The 6,904-nt window shown below is 44.8% G+C and overlaps 1 pseudogene; it reads right to left on the reverse strand.

Moving 5' to 3' along the window:
* Positions 1-4,916: 4,916 nt before the first annotated feature.
* LOC148666423 (U1 spliceosomal RNA) lies at positions 4,917-5,054 on the reverse strand (annotated as a pseudogene).
* Positions 5,055-6,904: the final 1,850 nt, after the last annotated feature.

Here is a 6,904-nt window from a genome sequence, read left to right on the forward strand (position 1 = left end):
ATGTGTCTGTATTAACCCCTCTCTCTCAGTGCTGTGTTAATGCACTGTAGTGTCCAGTCAGTGTGTCTATATTAACCTCTCTCTCAGTGCAGTGTTAATGTAAATGTAATGTAATTGTGATATTATTACAGTAGTCTTACTTTTTGCATGGTAGTTATGTTTCTGACAAAGCTAAATCAGAACACGCCCTTATACCCACTTATTCCACTATGTTAAAACAACCCAAATTGATTGTGAGTGTACTAGTATGCGTGTGTGTAGTTTAAGGCTTTTAAGATCACATGGCCTCAGCTATCACTACTATGCTGATGATACTCAAATATCCATCCATACCAAACCTGACGATGATGTGGCTGTCTCTATTCTATTAATTTGCATCCCCGATATAAAAACTTGGGTGACTCAAAATTTCCTTCCTTTAACTGTGACAAGACAGAAGTCATACTTATTGGCACCACCCATCAACTTTGTACAACCAATGTGTAACCCTATCTGTAGATGGTCTTGTACTTAAGCTTCAGTCTAAACTGAAAAACTTGGGGATGATATTTGACATTCGACCCACATGTGCAGCATGTTGTCAGAACATCTTTCATTCACCTCATAAATATTCCTCGACTACGCCCTGTGTTATCACTAACTGTGGCTGAAAATTTTTGTCTTCTCCCAAATCAACTACTGTAACGCTCTACTCTCTGGGGTTTCTAAATCCACATTGAACAAACTGCAGTATGTCCAAAATTCAGCAGCCAGAATCCTGACCAGGTCTAGTACAAATGATCACATTACTCCTATCCTGGAGTCCTTGCACTGGCTTCCTGTCAAGTTATTTATCGACTTAAAAATCCTCCTGCTCACCTATAAGACGCTCAATGTCTTGGCTTGGCTTGACACCTCCATATTGGTCTGATATTATCACCCTACTCCCTACCTTGCAATCTTCGCTCTTCTAATTCTGTTCTCCGATCTGTCCCCCAAGCCCGTCCACATTGTATGGGTGACAGGACCTTCTAATTTTATGCCCCAAGCTCTGGAACTCTCTCCCCAAGGATATCAGAGAGTCACCTTCTCTAAACTCCAAATCCAGACTCAAAAACATTTTCTTCAGAAGAGCCTTTATTTAACTGTTCTGTACCCCTCTGTTCCTACTTTACTTAGTACCACTGTCTACTGTCTCCTCTAACTGTGTATTCTCGTCATGCTAAGTTTGTGTATTTTTTGTTTTTGGCATTCTGTAAAATGCTTTGAGAAGCCACCTCTAAAGGTATAAAACTATAAAATAAAGTTTATTCTTATAAAGGTCTTGTCTTGTGTTTACAGATTCAGAGGCCAGTGCTCTTATTAAAGCTGGGGAAAGGACTCCTCTTGAACTGCAGCACAGTGTGGAGATGCACAGGCTGATGCAGGAGACAGAGGTCACTGCCGCAGAAGGGAAAGAGGCACTTAGTGAGCAGCACACAGAAAGTAGACAGAGTGTCAAGGATCTGGACTCTGTGCCCATGATGAAGACAGAGCCTGAGAGTGAGACACCTGGGCTCTTAGTATGTGATGATTTTACAGAGACTATTAATAATCTGGACACAATCAATATTACACAAGGTTGTAATGAACTGGGCTGCATCTCTGTACAAGAGCACAGTGAAAAACTGGATGTTTTAAATCTTACAGAGCAGGACATGGAGCCCAAGTTGATTGACCCTGCAGAACAGCAGACTGATGTACCTGGTGAAGAGAACAGTACTGATTTACAGCATACTGAGAAGAGTCAGTACAGGGAGGAGCAAAAGCAGCTCCTACAGGGCTTGATAATAATTAGGCCTTGTTCTGTTCAAGCGGAGAGACTGTCATTGCAGAGTCTCAAACAATCATATGATCCCTTAGTATCTGATGACTTTACACACAGGTTTAATAATCTGGTTACTGAGAAAATCGTTGAAAGTTTTAATGAACTGGAGAGTATGTCTGTTCTTGGGCAAAGAGAGGAACAACTGAATGAACTGGACGGTTTTAGTCTCAGAGAGCTGGAGAAGGAGCCCCAGATGATTCACACTGCTGAGCAGCACATGACGAATGACGAAAACAAATCTCAGTTCCATCACACAGAGCAAGGCCATTCCATGGAGCATTTGCAGAATAAGAGACCCCAGCACGATCAGGGGATGAGGAAGAATCACTCAAGGCCTTGCTCAGATGGTGTGGGCAAACTGCCATTATGGCACAGGGAGAAGCAGCATTTCTGTCAGTCTAGCATTTCAAAACCCTATCAGCACCTTCACACAGGAGAGAGACCGTTCAGCTGTAGTCAGTGTGGGAAGAGTTTTAGTCAGTCAAGCCACTTAAAAACCCACCAGCGCATTCACACAGGAGAGAGACCATTCAGCTGCAATCAGTGTGGGAAGAGTTTTAGTCAGTCAAGTCACTTAAAAACCCACCAGCGCATTCACACAGGAGAGAGACAATTCAGCTGCAATCAGTGTGGGAAGAGTTTTAGTCTGAAAAGCCGCTTACAATCACACCACTGCATTCACACAGGAGAGAGACCTTTCAGCTGTAGTCAGTATGGGAAGAGTTTTAGTCAGTCAAGTAGCTTAATAGTCCACCAGCGCATTCACACAGGACAGGGACCGTTGTACCTTGAGTTTGCTGCTCCTTTGCCAGTCTCTCTCTCCCTCATCTCAAGTGGTGCTGGACACAGAGAGGCCATTCCATTTGGTTCACATTTAAGGTGTTTTTCTAGCTGATAGTGTGTTCTGATAAGGAACAACTCCCAAAGCTGAGACACATCAGCCACCCTAATTAATGGTCATCTCTGGTGCCTCACTGTCTGGGAGATTCCAAGGGAGAGTCTCATCCCAAGTGGTTTACACCCAAGGATGAGTGCATGGTTACTCATCCTCACACTGGGCACCAATAAATGTAGGCATCCTCTCACGAGGCACCAATAAATGTAGGGGTTTGTGCATTTACTGGGCCAATTGTTAATTGTTGCAGTAAGTCACAAAATGATTCTCGAATGCCCATGGAACTTTCAACCAATGAGCGACCGTAGTTCCTCCAGGTAAAACTCCAGCTCCTCCTGGACATCCTCAGACTCAGCTCAGACAGTCACGTAACGGCCAATGTGTCCCAGTGCCAGGACTTTTTCTTGTTCTAAGAGTCGAGAACGGAGGTTGCCAGCGTGTTACCAAAGGATCCACCTGAGGTTAGCCCAGCAGCAAGCCTCGTGAACCCACCGCGAACGCTCACCTGATCAACGAGTGAACTACTTTTGGAACTGTGGACAGCTGAATATCAGTATTCAGGACTAGCGCTATTTCGGGAACTAACCGGTCTTCTTCCTGTCTAAAGAGTGTGACTTGCTCGGATCTGTAGTCACTTTTCTGTGTGCAATCTCTCGCTAGTTTCAGCCAACACTAACTAGCCGGTCTTCAGAGAGCATCAGCAGCGCACCGCAGCAGAAATCTCTCTTCTCCTTCTCTCATGTCGAACAGCCTGCCACTGCTTCTTTGCGTCCACAGGAGATCTGAACCCCCACAGATTGGACGAGTATTCAACATTCTGCATTACAGCTCGAGAATTCAATTGTTACCTTAACCTGAGTTGATATCAATTTAATTCCTATGAGTCCTGTACTTGCTTTTGAGTATCTAATGTACAAGTTGTAACAAAGTTCATTTACAAAATGGTCTAAATGAATGATATACGGAATGTATGTCCCTCTTGGTTTGTAACTCTTTGTGATTGAATATATACCTTTTGTATTCTGCTAACCGTCACTATAAGATCTGTTATGTTGATATGCACATTTTATGTAATAATAAATGTATTCTTGTGTATTAGTATCCATGTGTGTGCGTTGCTGAGTTATCCCGCTGGCTCGCTCTTCTAATAACCATCAAAGAATCATTTTGTGACTTACTGCTACAATTAATAATTGTCCCGGTAAATGCACAAGACACCTACATTTATTGGTGCCTCGTGAGAGGATGCCTACAAGCTCCTCCAGTAAGGACAGTAGGCTCTACTGTACACAGAGAGGGGTGGGGGTGTGGATTAAGCCGATACCCCAGCTTCTCTCCAGACACAGCTGGGTGAGCTCCTCCAGTAAGGACAGGAACCTCTTCTGTACACAGAGAGGGGTGGGAGGGGGGAACAAGTTGATACCCTGGCTTCTCTCCAAACACAGCTGGATGAGCTCCTCCAGTCAGGACAGAAGGCTCTACTGTACACAGAGAGAGGTGGGGTGTGGAACAAGCCGATACCCTGGCTTCTCTACAGACAGAGCTGGATGAGCTGGATTGGTGCCGTAGGCTTTGGGAGGAAAGCCTGAAGTATGGACATTTAACACTTCCAAGAAAAGTGATCGATAGCTTCATTTGCATAGATGTTTTGTTGCTATGGCATGTGTGTGACTCATACACAAAACCCATTTGTTAAACGAATATCGAAGCTGCCTCTAAATCTGCAAATGAAGATGAGTCAATAAACCACTTGTTTTTCATATAACTATACATATATTCATTTATTACTGATTTCATTCATTGAGCACGGATGCATGGATGAAATAGAGGTACAGCCATTCACTTTTTGACATGTCTGCACTGGTAGAGAATCTAGCAATCAGAAAACGGGTGAAACTGTCTTGAGAATTAGCATACAGTACCGAGGCCCCCCCATGACCAAATAAAGGCTAACCTCGATATGAGCCTAAATAATGCAGACTACAGCAAAAAGACTCACTTTGAAAAGGGAATGAATGTCCGGAAAGAGTAGTGTAACCAGCTTGAAATGCTTCTCCGGACCTCTAACTAAAAGAAACTGGGAACCAGCAGTGGCATCGACTCCTTTCGAACTGGGATCCTATCGCAGCTCGTGGTGTCGTAACTCTTCTGTATCTGATATTGGACCAAGCACATCAGGGGAGAGCGCCAACGCAGTCCCCCACTACCAGAAATTATGCAGTCGAGATTCCCACATTTGGGGAATTCGCAGGGGTCAGTACAGCCGGAGTTTAATGGCCTAGCCTTGCCCTGGGTGAACCGATTTTTTATTTTTAAGAACTTTATTTTCTTTTCACAAAAAAAAACACAGGACATCACAAATTAGAAAGCTTTACATTAATATACGTACTTAAAACAGTATATATGATCACATCTCATTACATTTTGACACGGTACCAGTTACATAGCAACAATTTCTTTTTTTCTGGTGCAAATCACATTCTTTACTTAAACATGATAATGTTTTTTACAGTTTCTTGAGATATTGACCTATGTTCTCTATTTCCCACAGATTTTCTGCTTCCTCCCTCCCTTTTCTCCACAGATCTCTGAGGTAATAGTTCTCTCGGGTGATGAACAGGGCCAGGCTACCTGCTGCCTTGACTAGGACCTCGATGCCTTTGAACAGCCCCATGTTCCTCACTCTCCACAGGGCGTCTTTCCCACTGTTCACCACGGCCCAGATCCTGTCAAACACGTCAGGAGGAAGTTTTACAGGAGAGATGCCGTATATGACGAAAGCAGCGGTCAGGGTAAATTGGGGCGAGAGAGCTTGCAACCAATCTTCAAACTGTGCCCAGAAGGCCTTAGCAAAAAAGCAGGACCACAGGAGATGGGTCACAGTCTCCTCCTCGCCGCAGCCCACCCTATCGCAGCGAGGGCTGGGGGTAAGGCCCCTACGGTACAAGAAAGTTCGTACCGGTAAGCACTGGTGGACGGCACTCCAGGCTAAATCTCTGTGAATGTTGCACAGAAACTTAGAGGATGTGTGTTTCTACACCTTCCTTGTTTGGGCTGATGTTAAAATGCCCACAGGGGTCTGCCTATTGTTCTGGGGTGCAACGAAATCTTCCAGTTTTTGGATGCTGACATCTCGGAGGGGAATATGGCCAATTGGGTGAGATCTTAGAAAACTTTTAACTGTCCCATAAATTGCAGGGCATGTGTCAGAGAGTGGGACATCCAGCTTGGGTCTGACACCCCACACTCTGAACACCTCCCTACCTACCCAGAGCCTGGAAAAATAAGTCCAGGTATGCGCTGCAGGTGCTGTTGCAAAGCCTCTCAGCACAGAGGCCAGGAAAATGCACAGCAGCTTCGTAGCAATATTGGGACAGACTTCCACCCTGAGGGTAGCGGCCTGTACATTATTTCCCTTCTGAGTCTTTCCTGTTTCCCACCCCGTAGAAATTGAAACATCAATCTCCTCAGCACGGTGTGGGATTGGGAAGGTAGAAGCCAGAAAATTCAAGACAGGCAAGAGCTTGGCTTTGATGACCAGCACCTTCCCTGTCATGGTGAGGTCTCGGTCCTTCCATTGCATCAGTTTTTTGTTTAAGATTGGCAATTTGTTCTGCCAATTTACTGTTCCCATCTGTTCTCCAAAATACACCCCCAGGACCTTAATTCTCTTCTCTTGCAGCCTGAGATCATGTCCTTCTTTTGGCTCCCTCCAGTTCTGATAAAAAATCTCACTCTTAGATTTCTTAATTTTTGCAGAGGAAGCCAAAGAGAAACGATCACAGCACTGCAGAGCTCTGCTAATTGAGGCATTGTCAGAGAGGAGCAGGGTGACGTCATCCATGTATAGAGATGTCTTTACCTCTCCTCTCCCACTTCCAGGCACTGGTATCCCATTAATGGCCTGATCCTGGCGCAAGGCACAGGCTAAGGGCTCCATAGCCAAAACGAATAACAAGGGGAATAATGGGCAGCCCTGCCTCACCCCTGAACAGACTTCAAAGGGGCGTGATCTATTGCCATTAACCATTACTCTGCTGTTGCTACCTGTGTACAGCAGGTTAATCCACTTTCTCATGATGGGGCCAAACTTGATGTGCTCAAGTACCGATGTTAAGTACTGCCGGTTTATGCGGTCAAGGGCCTTTTCTAGGTCTACACCT

Source organism: Lepisosteus platostomus, chromosome 5 (genome assembly GCF_059453375.1).
Source record: "Lepisosteus platostomus isolate fLepPlt1 chromosome 5, fLepPlt1.hap1, whole genome shotgun sequence".
Lineage (NCBI taxonomy): Eukaryota > Metazoa > Chordata > Actinopteri > Semionotiformes > Lepisosteidae > Lepisosteus > Lepisosteus platostomus.